A 21,292-nucleotide genomic window follows, 5' to 3' on the forward strand; every position below is an offset into this window, starting at 1 on the left:
GAGAGAAACATTTCCATCCCAAACCCAATTTCCTGCAGCTGCAAAGCAAGGGACAGAAATTGCATAGCCAGGCAAATCAAAATGAAAATGGTCTTCTCTCCCACCCCCACCATGCCACACATGCCTCTTGTCCTGACACACTCCATCCAGCCACCTGGCAGAGTGCGTGCCAAGAGATAAGACTCTGGGAAAAAGTGGCCACAATCTTTTGACCCACTTCCTCATCTGAGTTTTGTGCAGAAAAAAAGAATAAAGTCCTGGGAGCAGCAAAAAATAAATAAAAAATGGAAGTGCACCATGGGGGGGGGGGAGAGGGAGTGAGAAAAAAAGGAGAAATGCATGACTCAGTTCCACAAGCTATTAAGAATAAGCAGAAGTGCACAGCTTCACAGATAAAAGTGAATATGTGCTTATGTACTAAAAACACCCCTATTTTCCATGTGACAGGAGCCTCAGGGTTCCTCCAGACAGTTAAATAAACTGGAGTTCTTGTTATTAAATATACCAAGAAAAAAGCACCCCAAGAACTCGGGCCAATGTAAGTTTCAATAGTGGAAGTGGTCCCTACTTGCAAATTAATAGTCAATTGTAACAAAAACTAATCCATTCAAAAGAATGTATTCTGACAAGGATTACAAACTCAAATAGAGATTACAAACTCAAACTCATAAAGATATGTATAACACAATAATTCATTACGGAATTAGAGATAAGAGTTTATGAGTAGAGATACATGCAGGTTAGTTCATAGTCAGATTCCACTTGAAGGTCTTAGTTTCAATCACTGAGCAAGTCAGAAGTCAATTATGGATCAAAAACCAGTAAATTCATGTTAGTCCATAGTCAACTATTGGCCTGAGTTCTTGGTGTGCTTTTTTCCTCCAGACAGTGGCAGAGCTTCATGTTCTGGCACCTGGGATGGGCAGAGAGCAGGTGGGGACGTGTCTGACGCTCATCCCGGGGGCATGGCGTGCCGCCCGCAGGGGCGTGGCACACGTCTTGGGGGTATGGCACTGCCGGGGGCAGTGCGCTTCCCCCCGCCCCCATCTTCCTCCACCAGTGCCTCCAGAGGACCTTACTAAGCATTCATCATGCTTTGCTTGCACAAAACCTTTTCAGAGTTTAGACAATATCCAGGCTTTCCTACCTGAGGGAATAGTGCACTTCCCATTTCACCTCAAGCAGCAAAATGGGACATAACACCCCTGTACGCATACATACAGACACACACACACAAAATCAGCATGCACTCATCCAGGCTGTCTTGAATTTGAAATAATTGTTTGTGCACCGCAGCAGAAATTGAAGGGCAAGGTTATGCACCCTAATTGAATAATAGAATCATCATAATAGAATCGTAGACATGTAGAGTTGTAATGTACCCCCAAGGGCTGTCTGGTCCAACCCTCTACAATGTAGGAATTACAGCTAAAAAATCCCTGGCGGATGGCCACATAACCTCTGCTTATAAACTTCCAATGAAGGGGAGTCCACCACCTGCTGAGGGAGTCTGTTCCACTGTTAAACTGTTCTGGCCAGAAAGTTCTTCCTAATGTTTAGTTGGACTCTCCATCCTTGTAATATAAAACATGGAGCAGCATAAAACACTAATACTAATAATATTTGAGATAGGGCTACTTAGCATCCAGGAGCTAATAACACCAAGAACAGGACTGTGGAAAAGCTCTGACTGGATTTCCAGTGTCTACTTTCTTAGCAAGTCTGTCTCATTCTCTCTCTCTCTCTCTCTCTCTCTCTCTCTCTCACACACACACACACACACACAGAGCACACTCATTTACATCAGACATGACCTTTTGATTTCTCGGGTAGAGTGTAAATTGCATGTCGCCAGCATAAAATATTAAATCCAATTTATATTTAATTATTGATGTTATTATGAATTCCATAGTAATGGAAGTGGGGGGAGAGTGAAAGAAACAAACCCTTCTTTCCCCTCCCCCTCTGCACAATGCCACCATTAAATAGCTTTGTTGCATTAGCAGTTTCTTGAGGTTAGAGAACTTCTGAAAGGGCATGATTGATGATTATGGGGAAGTTTGTAAATAGTCTTCCAGATATATTTTATATAATGATTGTGCCAATAAAAGAGATCAGAAGGCTTTTTACGGGACTGCTAATTATTTTGCTCAAGAGAAAGGGTAGAGATGGGTGGAAGAGAGCCCCCTCCCCCACACAAATAATACGTGTTAACTCTTTTGACCCTCTACTTTGGCGGCTTTTGGCTTTGATGTCCTGATAGTCAAAGATGCGCTTTATGGAAACCATTGTGGGTTTTATTAAATGAAGTGTGTTGGGAAAGGGGGTGGGGAAGAGTGGGGAACCACACTAGTTGAGGGTTTTAACCAAACACTCAGCATTGCTCTGACAATGCTTTGACCAAAGGATTAATTGATCGATCCTGTCGCTACTTGATTAGACATCAATTTGCTCACCCCAATTCATTAATTCATTCATTTCTTATTGTGCTCTTCCACCCAGTTGGAAGTCCAGGGCAGTGCGCAACATAAATTGATTGATCAGCACAGAGTAAATTATCAAATTAAACCCATAACACCATTCAAATTCAAGAAATATCCTCATGACACTCCAGTCCCGCCAATATAACTACAGTGGTACCTCTGAATGCGAACAGGATCCTGAAGCGAACACAACCTGTGTCCGCACGTCTGCGCATGTGCGGGTTGCAATTCACTGCTTCCGCACATGTACGTGACGTCATTTTGACCTCACGGCGACCCGGAAGTAACGGAGCGCATTACTTCCAGGTTTCGCCACTTGAGCAACCCGAAAATGCTTAACCTGAAGCTACTTCAACCCAAGGTATGACTGTATTGGGTCTCTGGACAATTAAATTTCCCAAAGGCTGGCTGAGAAAATAAGGATTTAGCTGGTTTCTGAAGGGCAGCAATAAGAGCAGCAATTTGATGTCCTCAAGGAGGGAGTTCCAAAGTCTGGGGGCCACCACTGTGAAGGTCCTGTCTTGTGTAACTACTCCTGGTGGTAGTTGGTTACCATGGGGACTGACAGGGCAAAAGACTGGAAGACCAATAGCAGAGCCAAAGAGAGGCAGAGCCAACTAATTCTAGTATTGCCACCATCCACCTCGCCACTGAGTTTTACAAGGGGCAACATTGAGACCAAGAAAAAGGAAAGTGACAGGCAGTGCCACTCCTTCGGCTGGTGGCACATAGGAAGGAAGGTAAGTGGGGGCTCACGAGGTTACATAATTGATTATTTCCACCCACTCCTGTTTGCATTGTATTTCATTTGTGTTGAAATTAATGTATCAGAATAACGTAACAACCACGTAACTTACATAACTGCAGTGGAATGGAAACAGAGCTGCAGGCCATGGAATGGAGAAACGATGCCTTCATGCATCCCTAATAGGAAGGAATTCATAACTGAAATAAATAAATAACTTTACTTGTACCCTCAAACAGAGCGTGTGTGAGTGTGCGCACAAATACCCAAGCCTGGCATTTAAGGGCTTTGTTGTTGTTTAGTCGTTTAGTCGTGTCCGACTCTTCGTGACCCCATGAACCAGAGCACGCCAGGCACTTCTGTCTTCCACTGCCTCCTGCAGTTTGGTCAAACTCATGCTGGTAGCTTCACGAACACTATCCAACCATCTCATCCTCTGTCGTCCCCTTCTCCTTGTGCCCTCCATCTTTCCCAGCATCACGGTCTTTTCTAGGGAGTCTTCTTTTCTCATGAGGTGGCCAAAGTATTGGAGCCTCAGCTTCACGATCTGTCCTTCCAGTGAGCACTCAGGGCTGATTTCCTTCAGAATGGAGAGGTTTGATCTTCTTGCAGTCCATGGGACTCTCAAGAGTCTCCTCCAGCATGATAATTCAAAAGCATCAATTCTTCGATCAGCCTTCTTTATGGTCCAGCTTTCACTTCCATACATCACTACTGGGAAAACCATAGCTTTTACTATACGGACATTTGTTGGCAAGGTGATGTCTCTACTTTTTAAGATGCTGTCTAGGTTTGTCATTGCTTTTCTCCCAAGAAGCAGGCGTCTTTTAATTTCATGGCTGCTGTCACCATCTGCAGTGATCATGCAGCCCAAGAGGGCTTACTCTTCTCTTATTGCCCTGTTCCAATGGGGGCACAAGAGGTGAAGGGAAAATGAGACTTTAATGTGCAGCCTGTGTGCTCTGGCTGCAGACCAACCCTGTGCTTTCTGGCTCCTGGAGGTGGTGAATGTGCAGGAAAGGACAGCGCTGGCTTATTTCACGGGAAGCCATGATTATAAGAAGCCCTTGCTTGGGATCTATTGCACCAGCTGCAACTCATTAAACCTTGATTTCTTCCAATCCCGTCATTGCCGGACGCCAAAGCATGCGGGGCGGCAGGATAAAATCAACAACCAAGCTAGGCTCAGGTGCCAAGCGGAAAGGGATTAGAGCCTGTTTGGGGTTTTAAAGAAATCTTTCTTGTTTTGTTTTTTTGATGAGGGGTTTCTGAAATGTAAGTTTCAGCCAGCCAAATGTTGAGGGCTGGCGTTTCAACTTGGAGATGGGCAACAGTTTTTCAAGGGAGCTGAAAATGATATACGAGAGAGAGAGGATCGTGTACCCTCAAACAGAGTGTGTGCATATGTGCGCACAAGCACCCAAGCCTAGCATTTAAGGGCTTACTCTTCTCTTATTGCCCTGTTCCAATGGGGGTACATGCATGGCCCCCCAAAAGAAGACAAATGGGGGCATAGGTTGGCATGAAAAATGTAGAGATGCTATTTTAGAGCTACTACTCTAATTTAAATAGAAATGCAAAAGATTTCACCATAGTAGGGAGAACATTCTGCTGTCCAAGTGATGCAAATGTTTGGTGGGCAGCTTCTGTCTTTTCATTCTAAGGGTTCTTTCATGTCAAGCCCATTGCGGACTGGACAGACCTTTATCACCTTTCAGAAAGGTGACTAGCAGTGGCTGTCCAGGGTTTCAGATAGATGACTTTCTCAGCCCTACCTGCAGATGTCCGGGATTCAATCTGGGACTTCCTGCACAAAAAGCAGGTGTTCCACCACTGAGCTCTAGTCCTGCCCAAATTCCATTACCGATAAGATGCTATTTTTTACAGGATAGGAAGCTGCCTTATGCAATGTCAGACCAACAGGCCATCAGTAGTGTAGACACTGACTGGCAGCAGCTCTCCAGGGACTCAGAGAGTCTCTCCAAACCCGACCTGGAGATGCTGAGATAGCCTTCTGCATGCAAAGCTTTTCATCTTCCAGTAAATCTTCCCAGTTTGCAGAACACATGCAACCATTTATCCATCCAGCACTTCATGCCTGCAGTCCAGTGAACGCCATGTTAGAGCCGGACCTGTTTTTCCCTGCTACCAGTCTGTCACTTTTCAGAAGCAAATTACCGAGAGCCAGTCACGCATGCCCCAGCCCCTGCACTGCCCCTCTTGAGGATTTTGTTAAAAGGCTATTCTATCCCAAGAGCCCAGCTCAATTGGCCTTTATGAATGAACTGCTGGAAAAAATGATCAATAAATGTGTCAGTCAGGTCGGGGAAACAACGGTAGTTTATTCTCCAGCCTTTGCTTACACAAAGCACAGTGTTAACCCTATTAGGGTTAGAGATTTCTTCAGGCCAAACAGCGCATTGTTGTCTAAAAGTTTTCCTTATTTGTTTGGAAAAACAAAAAACAGAAAAGCCACAGAGGGATGTAATCAAGAGGCTTTGCAGGGGGTCATGACTGGGTGTGTTCCTAGATTCCCTACCATCTCAATATCTGAGCGGGTATTTGGACCCTCAGTTGCTGTGGTTACAGCCACCATCTTTATTTCCCTGAAATGCCAGAAGTTCTGGGTCCAGTGCATTGTGGGTAAAAACAAAAAATGGCAGCTACCATTTATTTTCTGGCAATTCCCCATGGGTTGGTTGGTTGGGTTTTCGCCCACAATGCAAAAAATTCCAGTTTGGGCACACTGCTATGCTTTTGTGGTAGCGGTCACTTCCCACACACGTGTATATGATGATGATGATGATGATATTTATTATTTATACCCCGCCCATCTGGCCAGGTTTCCCCAGCCACTCTAGGCAGCCTCCAACAAAACATGATGCCCCAGAATGCTTGACTTCTCGGGTCTTGTTGGTGACCATGAGCTGCTCATAACCCCAATAGGAGAATTGGAGGTGGGGGTTTAAATGCAGCAGAGGGCACAGCCAGCTACCCATGGATGCCACCGCTTACTAGGGTGGACGTGTGTCCTAGTTTAGAGAGGGCATTTCTCTATTTAAAGGAATCCTCTACTTGAACAGCTATCCCATCCAAGTACCGTTTAAAGATAAAGAACCCTAAAAAGGGAGAGCAGGAGGGGGCTTGAAGTAGTTGCCCATTAACAGCAGCATATGAACAACAGTCTGTGAGGGCACACACTCTTCCCCACTATGGTCAGATGGATTGTATTTTGAGTTGGAATATAGCCTTTATATTAACATATTGCATCAAGGGAAGCCATAGTACCACTCTATTCTGCTTTGGCTAGAACACACCTGTAATACAGCATCCAGTTCTGGGTGCCACAATTTAAGAAGGCTACTGACAAGCTGGAACATGTGCAGAGCAGGGCGATGAAGATGATCTTATAAGGAACAGTTGGGAGAATTGGGTATGTGTAACTTGGAAAAGAGGAGACTGAGAGGAGATATGATAGCCTTCTTCATATATCTAAATGGGAGTCACATGGAAGATGGAGCAAGCTGCTCTGGAAGCTAGGACCCAAACCAATGGCTTACAAGTTACAAGAAAGAAGATTTCGACTAAACACCAGGAGAAATTTGGTGACGATAACAGCCTTTTGACAGTGGAACAGACTCTCACATGAGGTGGTATTCTCTCTTTCCTTGGAGGTTTTTAAGCAGAGGTTGGATGGCCATCTGCCATGGATGCTTTACTTGAGATTCCTGCATTGCAGAGAGTTGGACTAGATGATCCTTGGGATCCCTTCCTACTCTACAATTCTATGATTCTATATAAATTAGCATTAGCAAATGTTATGCAGAATGTCCTCCCTCTCTCTTGGGACTTCCTAAGCAGCCACTCTGCAGCTGTTGCCAGGCCTGTCTGCCTTACAGGGTTGTTGTAAGGCCTCTTGCGATAATGCAGATGGCGCACTCAGGAAAACACTTATACACACTGCATGTGCTATTTAATATATCCAGAGAACTGTGCCATTTACAAGACATAAAGGAAAACTGTAAATTTAAAAGTGCTGCCGTAAGCCAAACCACGACTTTCTCTCTCCCCTTCAGCAATTAGACCTTTCTCCAGCTTTCCAGATGGCCCCGCTCTGCTCCGACGAAGGAATTCGGTTGTGATTCTCACAGGGGAGAGGAGGCATGAAACAATCCCAGCTCAGATTTACTCTGGCATCCGCACAGAAGCCGCTCCAGTGTCATTGCGCCACTTCTGGCGTTACTCTATCCAGTGCAGGGCCGGCCGACCCTCGCCTGGCTCACAAGGCCTACGTCAAGTGGCGAAACACAGTTCCATTCCACTTGGCCAAGAGCTTGATTATGTTATTAATTAAAGCAAGATGCCAGGCCTGGAAGATTTATTTTCTTTTCCAGATCTTTAGCCATAAACGCCACTTGGGGAGCTCAAAAGCTCATGTCAGATTCCATCAGACTCTGAAGGGGCTTTTTGTTCCTGGCTGAGTGCTCCCCACCCCCAATTTCGGACGGCCCCTCCTTACCCTTGCCCAGGAAGGAAGCGAGTGTTGTGAGACGCCTGCTCAACTTCCTCCTATTTCTGTGAACGGCACCAAACATTTCTAAGAAATATGCATCAACATTTCTGCCTCTGAAGCACAGGGGTGAAGGTGGGGATGGGTTGGCTTCTATTTCTCTCTCTCTCTTGCAAACTAACTCTCTCTCTCTCTCTCTCTCTCTCTCTCTCTCTCTCCCACTCAGATTTCGGCCAAACTTTTGTTTCTCTTGTTTGCAGACCCAATGAGTTAAAGAGATGGGGATTTAGAAAGCAGCACTGTTCACATTGGGTAGAGTTACCAGCAAACCCTCTATTAACCCTCTTCTGCTATGATGAAGCAGGGGTGGGCAACCCCAGGCCAGGAGACTGAATATGGCCCTCCAAGCATGTCTGTTTGGCCCTTGGAACTCCCCTCAGGCTGCCTTCCCCCTCACTGGCTCTGCCGACCGCTGACATGGGCCCTTGTAAGGTTCCCAGGAGGACACGTGGCTGTAAGGCTGAAAAAGGTTCCTGACTTCTGTTTTAAAAATTTCTGTCTTGTTGGAAGACAAGGAAATGATTTGCCCAACTACAATGGGGGTTTGGGAAATCAATGCACTATCACAGGGAACTTGCCTAGCAAGACGATGAGAAGTGGTTGAAATTATCAAAATAATTAAGCAATATAGTCAGGGTAAGGGAAGGAAGGCAACTTAATAATAGTTTCACTGAAAAATTGAGAGTCATTATGTACTGATGCTACAAGATGGAAGTCAATATTACTGAACCAACCACACTGTTGGGAACATTGTTATTATAACTCTGTATGCTATATTTGCACTAGATTGTCATCACACCATTTCTCCAGTTCTCTAAGTGTGGTTTTGACCTAGACACTATACTTCTGTTGATGTAGCCTAGAAGAGCATTAACTTTTATTGCTGCTGCATCACACTGTTGACTCATTTGTGTTCTACTAAGATCCCTAGATTATTTTCATATGTACTGCTAGTAAGCCAGGAATCCCCCACTGACAGGGCCTGCCTCATATGCATTCTGGCACCATATCACCTCTCACCTGGGACCTGCTCCCCCTCCATTAAAAATGTGCATAATGTCCCAATGGACAATAGAAGTAGGGATCATTGTTAACTTTATCCTGTGATCTGCTGATTGATTTAAGATCAGTGCTGGTTGGTTATTCATCATTTTATGTGCTTTATTTCATATAATGAATTGACATTTTAAAATGAATTATGGACTCTGCTTTGAGACCAAGTGTTATAGGGGCAGGTTATAAATATTTTAATACATGAAATAAATAAGTGATCAACTCATAGCTTTGGTGTGCATTTGATTTATTGGTGGACTGTAGTCCTGGATTTGTTTGGTTATCTCTGATATACCCCAAAAGTAATCTTATTGACTGTTACTTTTCAAAGGCTGTCTCCTCCCATTAGGGCCTCCTCTAGATATCTAGAGGCCCAGTATGAAGCAAGAAACATCTCCTACCCCTCTCAAGTCCACGTGCATTGCATGCAAGGCCAGCTGTCATGCTGATGCTAGAACCCAAAGAGAAGGCTGGAGGAAAGCTGCTGGACCACAGACAGCTCCAAATAAGCAACTTGCTCCAACAAATGTTGTCTCCAAGCTCCCTCGTCCAGGTCCACTCTCTTGAGAGAACTTAAAGCCTTCCATGGCCAAGCCTTTGGCCTGAAGATGGAAGCCAGTGTGGTGTAGTGGTTAAGAGCGGTAGACTCGTAATCTGGTGAATCGGGTTCGCGTCCCCGCTCCTCCACATGCAGCTGCTGGGTGACCTTGGGCCAGTCACACTTCCTTGAAGTCTCTCAGCCCCACTCACCTCACAGAGTGTTTGTTGTGGGGGAGGAAGGGAAAGGAGAATGTTAGCCGCTTTGAGACTCCTTCGGGTAGTGATAAAGCGGGATATCAAATCCAAATCCAAACTCTTCTTCTCCATTCCATAGCTCCCATCCTGGTATGCCCCCAGCACTACTGGACAGGTGCAGGAAGCATCTGGTTCTTCAGGCTCAGGCAAAGGTATCTCTGAGGGTCCAGGGGGAAGCCCTATCTGTTATAGTGATGCAAATATGCTTTGAATGTATGGTGTGGATCTGAAGTTTCTGATAAGGGTCTCTCCTAGCCATACCTGGAGATGCCAGGATTTGCACCCAAGACCTTCAGCATGCAAAGCAGATGCTCTACCACTGAGCTTCCTTGAAATGTGTATTATGCTCACATGTCCTTGTTCCTCAGACATTCTAGCACTGAGCTACACCCCTTCCAAAATATGTATTTAAATATGTGTTTATGTGTGTACCTAATATGTATTTAAATATTATTTAGATGTGTGTTTTCTCTCAAGATAACAATCTAAATCTGTACTTTCATATGCTTAAGCTTCTGAGGATGATGGCACAACATTCCAAGAAGTGCATTCCTGGTAAGCAGCTAAAATGGGAAGCACACATTAGTCCAGGAGTTGCAGATCAGGTCGTTTCATGCAGAAACTCACGAAGATCCAACTCTTCAAAGACCCCTAACCTTCTAAAGTCACAGGATTGCCATTTCTTTTTATTTTCAGAGATATAATCCAGGGGTTGGCAAAGTAGTGAAGTAGAATGGGCGCTGGAAAGATCAGGAGAAAGGCATGGTTGGTTTTTTTCATTGAAAAATTCCCCTCCAGCCACATGCGATTTCCCATTTAATGACTGTGAAACACTGCGGGCGGTTGGGGGGGGGGCACTTGTGCAATAGTGGCTCATTCAGAATGATGAGTGGATGGAGATAGAGAGTGGTAGTTACCTGTACTCTCTTTCTCCCTCTCTTGCAAAACATCGAGATCAAACAAAACCATAAGGCCCTGCTAACGGACTCCAAAACCTGTGTTTTGGTGTCAAAGCCTGAGATTTAGAAATTCTGCATTTATATTTAGGAAAGCAGCAATACAAGAGAGGTCCAGGGCTGTGCTGCTGCACCAGCCACTACTGGGAATAGCCTACTGGGAATAATGGCAGAGTGTAGGAGATGCTGGAGCTACAAACATGCATTAGCATAGGATTGGCCTTCCAGAATCACATGATTTCAGCCAGGGTCAAGAGGATGCTGTGCACCTGGGGGCAGAGCCATGGGGGCGGAGCGAGCATCCCGGGGGGGCACCGCCCATGGCGAGCGTCCCAGGGGGCAAGATCTCCATGGGGGCAGAGCAAGCCATCCATGGCGGGCTGCTTCCTGGGCAGAGAGCAGAGGGAGCCGTGCTGCTTTGCCAGCAGCCTTCCTCCCTTCCCTCTTCCTTTTGACAGATCGGGAGAGGCTTCCCACCCCACCAGGAAGCAGCCCGGGAGCGGGGGGCAACGGTGCGCTGCCCGCCTGCGACTCCCAAGCCTCCCCGAGCTGTCAAAACAAAGGGGGAAAGGGGGAAGGCCGCCGGTAAGGCAGCACAGCTCCGCCCCTTTCCAGGACGGCTCGGGGTAGGCTTGGGAGTCACAGGCAGGCAGAATGTCACCCCCTCAGTGATGACACACGGGGCGGAGCGCCCCCACCGCCCCCTTCCTCCACCCTTGGGTCTATGGTGTTCAAGTCACATCTCGAACTGCCTGCAGTCCCCCTCCTCCAAACAACAGCTCAGGAAGCAGTGACTCAGCCTTCCTGGGAAGCATTTACAGTGGTACCTCAGGATAAGAACTTAATTCGTTCTGGGGGTCTGTTCTTAACCTGAAACTGTTCTTAACTTGAGGTACCACTTTAGCTTATGGGGCTTCCCGCTGCCGCCGTGCGATTTCTGTTCTCATCCTAAAGCAAAGTTCTTAACCTAAGGTGCTATTTCTGGCTTGCGGAGTCTGTAACCTGAAGCGTCTGTAACCCGAGGTACCACTGTATCTGAAGAAGTGTGCATGCACACGAAAGCTCATACCAAGAACTGACTTAGTTGGTCTTTAAGGTGCTACTGGAAGGAATTTTTTTGTTTTGACTATGGCAGACCAACACGGCTACCTATTTGTAACCCGAGGTACCACTGTATTGTTACACACCACCCCAATCTCCAAGCAGTAAGATATTCTAGGGATTCCAGCATTTGTCCAGAGTTCAGTTTCCTGGGAACAAAGGTCAGCAGAGGCTGTGGTTTCTTTAAGATATATGGGCTTTGTTTACACATATATAGGAGGGGCTCACAGCATGAACACCCCAGAAGATATTGCCTCTCCCTTAGTCACAGCTTTGGATCCAGCACAAAGCAAGCATGTCTCTGTGTCTCCAGCCTCCAGCCTGATTCCCACTCAGCTCACACATACCAGCCTCTAGGGCTTTTGTTCTCCTGTCCAGCAGTTATGTGAGGGGTGGGAATGCCCACCCATTTGTTGTATGGCAAAGAGTATCTTATTTGCCGATCGTGGCACTTAACTCGGCAACCAAAGTTGTTACCTAGACAAAGAACCTGGTTTGGCAAGCTGGGTCGGATACAGTCTACCCCCAAAGATATAGAATCTCAAGAACCAGAAGGAACTTGGGGCATCATCCAGACTGAGCCCACCAAACTCATAACAATATGTAGATCAGCTGTTACCAACCTAGGACCCCCCAGATGTTTTGGACTGCAACTCCAGCTTGGACTACATGCTAGCTAGATACATTGGGACTAGGAAATGTAGCCTGAAACATCTGGAGGGCATCAGGTATCAGTAGCAACTGGTGCCCATTGGGCCTGGTGAGGCAGAAGGCAGGGAGCCCAAGAGTAGGTGCAGCTGGACATAATGAGACATTCTAGTTTTTGTCTGTTGATTCTAGTTTTATCCCCATTCTTCTTCTGAGAGTTCTACAAAGCCAACGCTGACGCTAAGGAGCAGGAGGCAAGCACACAGGTCCAGTCACCAGACTACTTATGAGTAAGAAGACAGGCAGGTAGTCTTGGAGAAATTAATAATGAGGTTGGTGAAGCAGTGAAGGCTGATGCAGAAGGATCTCTGCGTGCAAGGATCTCCACAGGCAGAGTCAGTTTCTCTGCCAAACAAACACTTGGTATCGCCAACAGATGCCAATAGATTTGCATGGATGTTTGTATCACTTGAGAAAGGCTGCTTTCCCTTTCAGCCGCTTCCCTGCTCTGCCTATCAGGTGATCTATCAGAGTATTACTTCACCAGAAGAAGAATCATAACCATGTATGTCTGTTAAAGGAAATGGAGAGTCTAGGGTAGAGGGTCAAATGTGATTAAGGAATCAATGTTAGCAAATGAGCAGCACATCCAGCAAGACTTGTTTTATTTTAATGAACTCAGTCGAAAGCATCCAGAGCAGGGGGGCTTCATTTAATTGAATGAAAGACTGTTGCTTGAATGGGACAGACTCCCTCATCTTCTTCCCACTGTAGCACCGGCACATGTCATCCCTTGCAAAGAGGAATACAAGAACTGAAATCTGGAGGCTCTGTGTTGCATAAGGGATGGCATTTAAAAACAGCCACTCCAAATTGCAGCTTCCAAAGACATACAGTTGTACCAACTCACACCATTGCAGGCACCCTTATTTTCATCTCACCAAAGGAACGTAAGTGCCATGCACTCATTGGTTTCGGTGGGTAGACTTGAAGGCCATCTGAGTGCAGCAGAGGGTCCTTATCTACCACAGATTGGCTACAATGGGGAAACCTGCTGTCCAGCTCTCAAAGTCCCATTCAGAGTCCTTGGTCTACCACCTGTGACAGATTTGCCAGTCCCTAAACAAGATGCAAAAGCATAAGTACCCAACACCTTTCCCAAAAGCAAAAATGGAACAGTGTTTTACCAGGGACAAGTGCAAGGAAATAGGAGGTTGTTGCTGTGAAACAGGGGGAACTGGAGCATATTTACAGAGGTCCAATTGCTCTTCACATGTGACCTGTAGCACACTGACCCCCGGAAGATCAATAAATTCAAAAGCTGCTTCGTGGAAGTGGAATTTTACTTTCAGTCATCATGAATTTTAGGTACCCAGACTGGGCCACAAGAAGGGGCCCCTCCTCTCTCAGCAAAAATGATCAATCATAGTCAATTCCCATTTTTAAAGAAGCTGCATGGAAGCTAGTGGCTGGCCCCCAGCTGTCTTTTTAATATTTATTGACAACTAGAGTGTGTTTTTGACATAGATATTGGTAGAAAACACAAATGCAAAGAGAGCAATCGTTAGGTGCTGCTTTGTCTTTGTTTTTTTCAGTTCAGTTTTGTGGCAACTAAAATGCATGTTGTTGCTGTTTTAATGCTGCATTCCACTCGCTCTCAATCGTTTTTGTCAAAGCTGCCTTGTGCCCAAGCAGGAAAGTAAATGATGTGGTCATATTTTCAAGAAAAGGGGCAGGGCAAGGTAGGGGGCAGGAGAGAGAAGTTCACAAACTAGCTCTTATATGCCATTAGAACAGGCCAGGGGGAGGTGGCCCTTTGGACAGCATGTGGGTTCCCATCTCTAGTGATCCATTAGAGTAAGTTTTCATTTGGCACAAACAAATGATTGCTCTCAGTTTCTGGAATGTGCTGCACCAAGAGTAGTAGCTACACATTAACAGGTGGCACAGAAAGACTGACTTCACAAAATAGTATGTCTCATGTTGCTGTTGGCAGGTGTCTGTCTTTAGAGACAATGGAGTGCGCCTCTTGGGGGGGGAGTCAAAGCACTGCGATAGCAGCACTGAAGTGACCTCCCCGGGTCGCAAACCTGGGCAGTGAGTATGGAGGTCCTGGGATGCCCAGATGACAAGACCTGGCCTTCCTGATGTGGACCAAAGGAAGGCAGAGCAATACATTTGGCACCAGCTTGGCTGCAGGAGTTGATAGAATAAGGTGTACAAGGCTCCATCCAACTGTCTTAGGGACTCCACTCCAAATTTGTGCAGGGTTTACTCCTTAGCCTTTTCTTCTCCCAAAGATATCCCACAAGGCAGCAGAGGTTTAGGATCAGAGTCTTTCTTTTCCTAGATGGACTACCTTCTCATGCTGACGAGCCCCAACTGCCCGCCACTTCCCTCTACAACATCTGCATAAACCACCTTCTTGAACACTGGACCCGGTATTGGTCTCATCTGCTCAATCTGCCAGAGCCTGTCTTCACATGAAGGGAAGGTCCTAATTCATCAAGGGTTTCAGACCTATTGGCTACACTCACCTGGTTTAGCCAGTCAGATAGCCATTTCCCAGGTGTGGCCACTGTTGCATGCTGACAGCTTCTAGGAGCCACAAGTGAGAGCAGAGTGCAGGGTGGGGACCAAAATTGGCCAAACTACCGGTATCCCAGAAGAAACATGACGTGTGCCCCACCAGTGGTACTATCTCTCCCCTAACACTCCATACAACCTGTGTGTATAAACACAACATTCAAAGGTTTTTCTCTCCCACTCTCGCCTCCTTTATTCAGACACTCTTAAAATGCAATTCCATGCATGTCTACTCAGAATTAAGATCTTTTTCCACCTGGGGGCCATATTCTTTACTGGGCAACCTTCTGGGGGCCATATCCTCATAGTGGGTGGGGCCAAATGCAAAAGAGGTCAGATAAACAAATGTGAATTTGACCTTAGAATTGTAAGCTAGTTTCTAACACACACAACTTAGTATCCTCCATTCAGGCAAGCAAGAAGTATTCTCAGAGCTTAAGGGCAACTTCCAGCCAGGCAAAAACACTCAAGGAAAGTGTGGCTTGAGGGGGTGGCCTGGGTCCTTGCCCTAAATGAAGAGGAATCAGGGTGATGACCCTGACCCCAGAGCTCAGTAAATGCTCCAGTGCAAAGAGCAAGCCTCCTTTGAATGGAGCCTTTGATCCATTTGCTCTGAAACAACTTTCTATATTTGAAGGAGATGCTGGAAATCAAAGGCTCAAAGCTCCTTAGTGTGGCCACTTAGACTGCCAAGAGAGTGGACCACGGAGGGCATCTGTTTGCATAAAATTGGTGTCTTCCTTATACACATACAAATGTAAGGCTGTTGTCAGGTTGCAGTTGGCCAGGTGTGGAGAAAGAGGGTTGGCAAAGGGGCAAGTAGGGTTGGCAAATGGAATGAGCAGGGGTGGCAGACCCATGTGCTTGTGTGTGTCTCTGTATGTGGCGTTAAGTGCAATTTTATAAATAATTACAATTATTTAAATAGGACAATACATCACACCATAGTGAAGATGACTCACCTGGTGGCCTGTGTGTGACTGCTCAATCTGCTGTCCAGGTGCTGCAAACTGTCGATGGGCAACTACTTCAAGCTCTTTGTCCCACTCCACACTCCCTTCTTAGGGTTCTTTATAAATAGGACTTGGACCATGCAGCCCTTCAAGTAGATGACTACTTCAAAGAGAGGACTGTCCTCTGTAAAGGAGGGCACATGGTCACCCTAATCCTCATTCATAGTCCAAATCCTCCAAACTCTATCTTCACACATACAAGTATGGCCTGTGCAATATTTAATAGATGCTTAAGGGTGTTTTTTGGTTCAAAGGGTGTGTGTGAAAAATAAGAAGTAGTAGTGAAAAGGCAGCACAGGAGATAAACCCGAGATTTATTGTTTTATTTTACTTTTGTGGTCACAGGGGTTGTTTATGACCTTGGCCTAATAACTCGCAAACCAAAATCCACATTGATCTGAGGGAAGCATTACATTATTCTCCCCTTGGTGCCTGGAGAGTTTACTCTCCTTTCGCTCATTTCCTGTGACACAATGCCCCCAACATGAGGGTGGGAGGGCCCAATCTGTGTTACTGTTCTGCAGGCACACAGCAGGCGCACGAAAAACATTTGTGCCTGGAATTCTGAGTGCCAAAGAAACAGTTTCGTGCAACCAAGTGCTATGTTGTTGTTATCCCACCCCAGGCACTGTGGACATGAAGAGCAAGAGGGTCTTCTGAATGAACAGCCATGTTAGATCATGCCAAAGGTCCACCATCTCCTGCATTCCATTTCCATCAGCTGTCACTCAACTCCTCCATGAATGAAAACAGGAATACAATCTTTACACCATTATTATGGCGCCAAGAGTTACTACCCAAGTCATAATACCAGGGGTGGGAGACCATATTTAGCCCAAGAGCCGCACCCCTTCATGGAAATCCTTCCAGGGGGTCACATGCCAGTGATGGGTGGAGCCAAAGGCAAAAGTAGGTGGAGCTAAAGGCAAGGGGGGCAGAGCAACCAATTTATTATTTATTTATTTGGAAATGTGTGTGCTGCTTAACATTTTAGGACTTGTTGTTCTTATTGTAAAGTTCAATAAGCATTTGAGGAATTTTGTACTGGACGTTGTTTTCACAATTTTTTTAAAAAATGACTTTAACTGATTTTACCTCTTTGTAATTTATCGTCTAGAGATGGGAAGGCCTGGGGGGGCCCCCGAAAAATTGGGGGGGGGAGACACCAGGGTTTTTCCCAAAGCCTTTTTTCCCCAGAAAAAATAAAGAGGGAAAAAACAGTTTGATATAGTTTGAATATTCCACATACTTTTCCCCCCCAATTTTTCCGGAAAAAAACCTGGGGTTTTTTCCCAATTTTTCTGGGGTTTTCCCAGTCCTTGCCAACTCTAGCTAAGTCTCTTTGGGACTTTTCTTTTTGTATAAAACCATTGAAAATAATGTTTTTTGAAAATCTCTAAGCAGTTTACATTTTTTAAAAAAGAATACAACAATGGCAATCAATAAAACTTTCCTGAAAACTAACTGAAAACAGCTGAAAACTATGTCGTCCATAAAGCCGAGACGTGTACAAAATGGAGAATTAGGTGTCAGGGTGCAAGAACAGGCTTCTTGGGTAAACACACATTTTTACGAGGTTCTTAAAGGCCATTACTGTCTCCACCTCACAAATTACCTGAGGGAAGGCATTCCAGATTTGACTCTTACTTTTGTGCAGAGGGCCACACTCCATCCACACACACCCCACACATCACAGCATCCAGGCAAACAAGAGGCCTTATCACAGTTCAAGGACACATTTCAATCAGGCAAAAGAGCTAGAGGAAGGAATGAAGGGTCCCAAGGGCCAGACAGAGGAGTCCAGTGGCCACATTACCTTAATCATGTCCAGTTTGGTCTGTGTTTCTTCCTCTCTATTATTAAATGCAGTAGCTCAAATTAAATATTTAGGGTGGAATCCAATGCAGTGCTAACTCCCCTCTTCCATCAACACAAGGATTCCTGCTTGCACAACAGAACACCCGCTGTGCACCCCCTAAATCTGTTCTGGATTTTCTTTCCAGCCTGCAGCTTTTTCCTCTAGGCCACATCACAGCAAACTCTGCCCTCAAACTTAGGCTTTGTCCATTTAACTATCTAAGAGCTGGAGGGGCTCCATCCATTTGTCTTCTGGCATAGAGCCCCCTTTCTGTCAGTCTCTTAGCGACCCATCACCCAGGCTGGCCTCGCTATTCCTTGACTCAATGTTGGATCTAGGAATTAGAAGGGGGCCCAGGCATTCAGCCTAGCCCTTCCCCCCCCCCCCTGCCAAAACTCATAACAATATACTGGAATTGAACCATTTTTGACATAATGATGAACCCAAATTAGAGCAGCACCAAAATGTTTCAGGATTTAACTCTCTGCTTGGATTGCATCATAGAGTCCTAAACTCCGGAAAGAAGAGAGAGAGAAAGATTATGGGTATTTGAGTCCTTGCTGACTGCTACTGACATTCTATATTTCTGTGATATATACTGTAAATCTGCTTCATTTTAAATGCAGAGCTAATGCCTTTCGCCCCTCTTCTGCAGGAAACTCTGCAAGGTTCCGGCTTTTAAAAAGGAAAAGAGTTTTACCCACCAGAAGATGACGAGTGGTACTGCAAAGCAAAATCTCCACTCTCAAGCCACTTAGAGGCATCGCTCAGCGAAGCTCAAGAAGATCTTTAAATATCATAGTAATTTATCAGCAGCAATGGGGAGATGATCAAATATTGGCTAAGAAGGAAGAAATGGCGGGTTGCAAGAAGCAGATTTGCTAACAATGCAAATAATTGCTCCCGGGAATTCACACAGGAATCTGTGTAGTTTCTGTGCAGAGGTTCTCGCTGCACATGTGTGAAATGCAGGCAAAAATGCAGGCAAACATGGAATGAAAATGCATCAGTGGCTCACATTTGGGAAAGGGAACTAGTTCAGTGGGGGAGCATCTCTTTTGCATGCAAAAGGTCCTAGGTTAAATCCTCGGCATCTCCAGGTAAGGCTGGGAGGGAACTCAAGTCTGAAACCCTACAGAGCCACTGCCAGTCAGTGTAGGCAACACTGATCCAGATGGGCCTGCACCTCCTCTTCCTGTGCCTTGTCTTGTGCAAGCCATTCTGCTAGTGCAACTGGTACACAACTGAGATCCTTTAAGTTGGAGCTACAGTGAATTCCTCCCAGGGTACTGGATGAGATGGGCTTTTGGCCTGATCAACCCAGGACTCTTCCTAGAGGGGCCACGTACTACACATCAAGCCGCTGCAAGGACCCTGATTTATACAGACAAGTTCAAATTGGGAATTACATTATAATGCTGATTGTAATTTAAGAAGAAATACATTTCCCCATAGCATGCGGGAGACGTGGCTCTAGAGATTAATTCTGTGGCTGCTCAGTCTGCTGCCCAGCTACAGTGGTACCTCCGGTTACAAACTTAATCCGTTTGTAACCCGGAACCGTTCTTAACCTGAGGCACACTTTCGCTAATGGCACCTCCTGCTGCTACACCGCCGGCGACTTCCGCTCGCATCCTGGGACAAAGTTCGCAACCAGGAGCATCTACTTCCAGGGTAGCGGAGCTCGTAACCCGAAGCATTCATAAGGAGGACGGTATGTAACACGAGGTTCCTCTGTACTGCTAAGAAAAATCCACTGTATTTCAATCAAAGCTGTGTAATAAGCTATCTATAGATGGTCAATTTACACGTGCAAATAATCACACAATGCTACAAGTTAATAAATGGGTCCAAAGCTGTTCCAGGCACAATGTGTTCTCTAAGTTTCTTGTGTGTGGGATGCCTGCAAGCTCTGAGTGAGGCTATGCAGGGATGGAGAACTTGGGGCCCTCCTGATGTTGCTGGACTCCAGCTGCCAACAACTCCAACACCCAAGGCTACCAATGATCAGGGATGATGAAAGCTGTTGCCCAACAAGATGGACATGGGTAACCTAGCCTTGGAAAGCTCTGGGCAGCGTGTGGAGGTCCTGAGCCAACCTCTGCATAAGAACTATCATCTCCCCTTTTCCCCTTGCCATCCACATCCAATATGATAGATTATCATCATCTGAACTATCTGATCAGGGGCTTTAATATAATGCAATTAAGATCATCATTTTAAGGGCATTTAGCTGAAATTCAAAGCCAGTCCTGCAGTCATTTGGCTGTGAAGGCATTGATTTTGATCCCCTGCACTTTCTCATTTTCAAGAGAGTACCACTGTAACCAGGTTATTTTTTGTTAAGCGCATCAGTCAGGGTCTTTTTGCTCCCCAGCCAAACGATTATGTGTCTGTGGGCTTTGAATGATTATAATTGCAGTCCAACAGGGGGGAAAAAGTCAGGATGTAATTTAAAGAGGTATTGACACCCCCCCCCCAAAAAAAATAGGTAGATATTTATTTCTACTCACAATTTTCACTTGCACTCTTCTCAAAGTTCTTTAGGATTAAGAAAGCCAGTGAAAGCAATCCAATGCCCCTTTTATCTTGTTGAACCTAAATGAAAGAGTAAAACAATGAGGAAAGGGTTATGGACGCGCAAATCTGCCAATTTCCACTTCTTGCTCTCATTTTTTTGAAATTTAAGTTCAGTTCTCCACATTTCCACATCGGTTTGCGATTTTTCTTAAGTCCTCATGAAAATTCACCAGCACCAAAACCATTTTACACACACTTTAAAAGCACTTCTACTCAACATAACGTTTATTAAAACTTTGATTTAAGGAGGCTGTGTGGTGCATTAGGCACAGGGATTTTTACTTCACCTTTGCTCAGTCATGGAGCTCAAGGCTACTTTCGAGATTAGCTGCATTTGGACGTTATGACAAACTGTGGTTTCTTGTGACAATAAATACCCTTAGGCTCGGTGGGAGTGGGGGCTGTTATACCTAAATCTATATCTATGGTTTGCTTGAATCAAACCACTTTCAAAGCATGGCTTATAAGGCTTACAAAGCTGAATTGGTTCAAGGAACCATAGTTATAATTAACCACACTTTGTCAGCTTTGAACAACAGGACAAGCCTCAGCGAAACAAAGATGGAGGTGAAAGATTCCAAGCTCCAACTCACAGCCATGCTGGAGGAGGCTCACACAGATTCAGTCCTGTCATATTAAACTTGTTGGAGTCCTCCAGATCTTGTTGGACTCCAACCCCAATCGGTCACAGTCAACATAGCCAATGATCAAGGATGATAAGAGTTTTGATCCAGCAATATCTGGATGGCCACAGCTTCCCCATCCCTACCATAGTTTATCATGACATCAAAATGCAGTCACTGTGTGCAAATGAACCATTTCCCAAGTAATTTCTTTCAAAGTTCCCCAGTTCACTCTGATTCTTTTATTGCCCTGCTGAACCAAGCTCACAGCTAGGAAGCTT

General features: G+C 45.5%; 1 protein-coding gene across 1 annotated transcript in view; it reads right to left on the bottom strand.

The window, feature by feature from the left end:
• RUNX3 (RUNX family transcription factor 3) overlaps window positions 1–21,292 on the bottom strand; it is a 224,035-nt gene that overhangs the window by 199,224 nt on the left and 3,519 nt on the right. Inside the window, exons 2-3 of the mRNA XM_083751840.1 lie at window positions 20,322–20,406; window positions 3,341–3,407 (exon numbers count right to left, since the gene is read on the bottom strand). The gene's annotated coding sequence lies outside the window, so the exon portion shown is untranslated. The remainder of the gene's footprint in view (window positions 1–3,340; window positions 3,408–20,321; window positions 20,407–21,292) is intronic.

Source organism: Podarcis gaigeae, assembly GCF_964106915.1.
Source record: "Podarcis gaigeae genome assembly, chromosome: 8".
In the NCBI taxonomy this organism is placed as follows: domain Eukaryota; kingdom Metazoa; phylum Chordata; class Lepidosauria; order Squamata; family Lacertidae; genus Podarcis; species Podarcis gaigeae.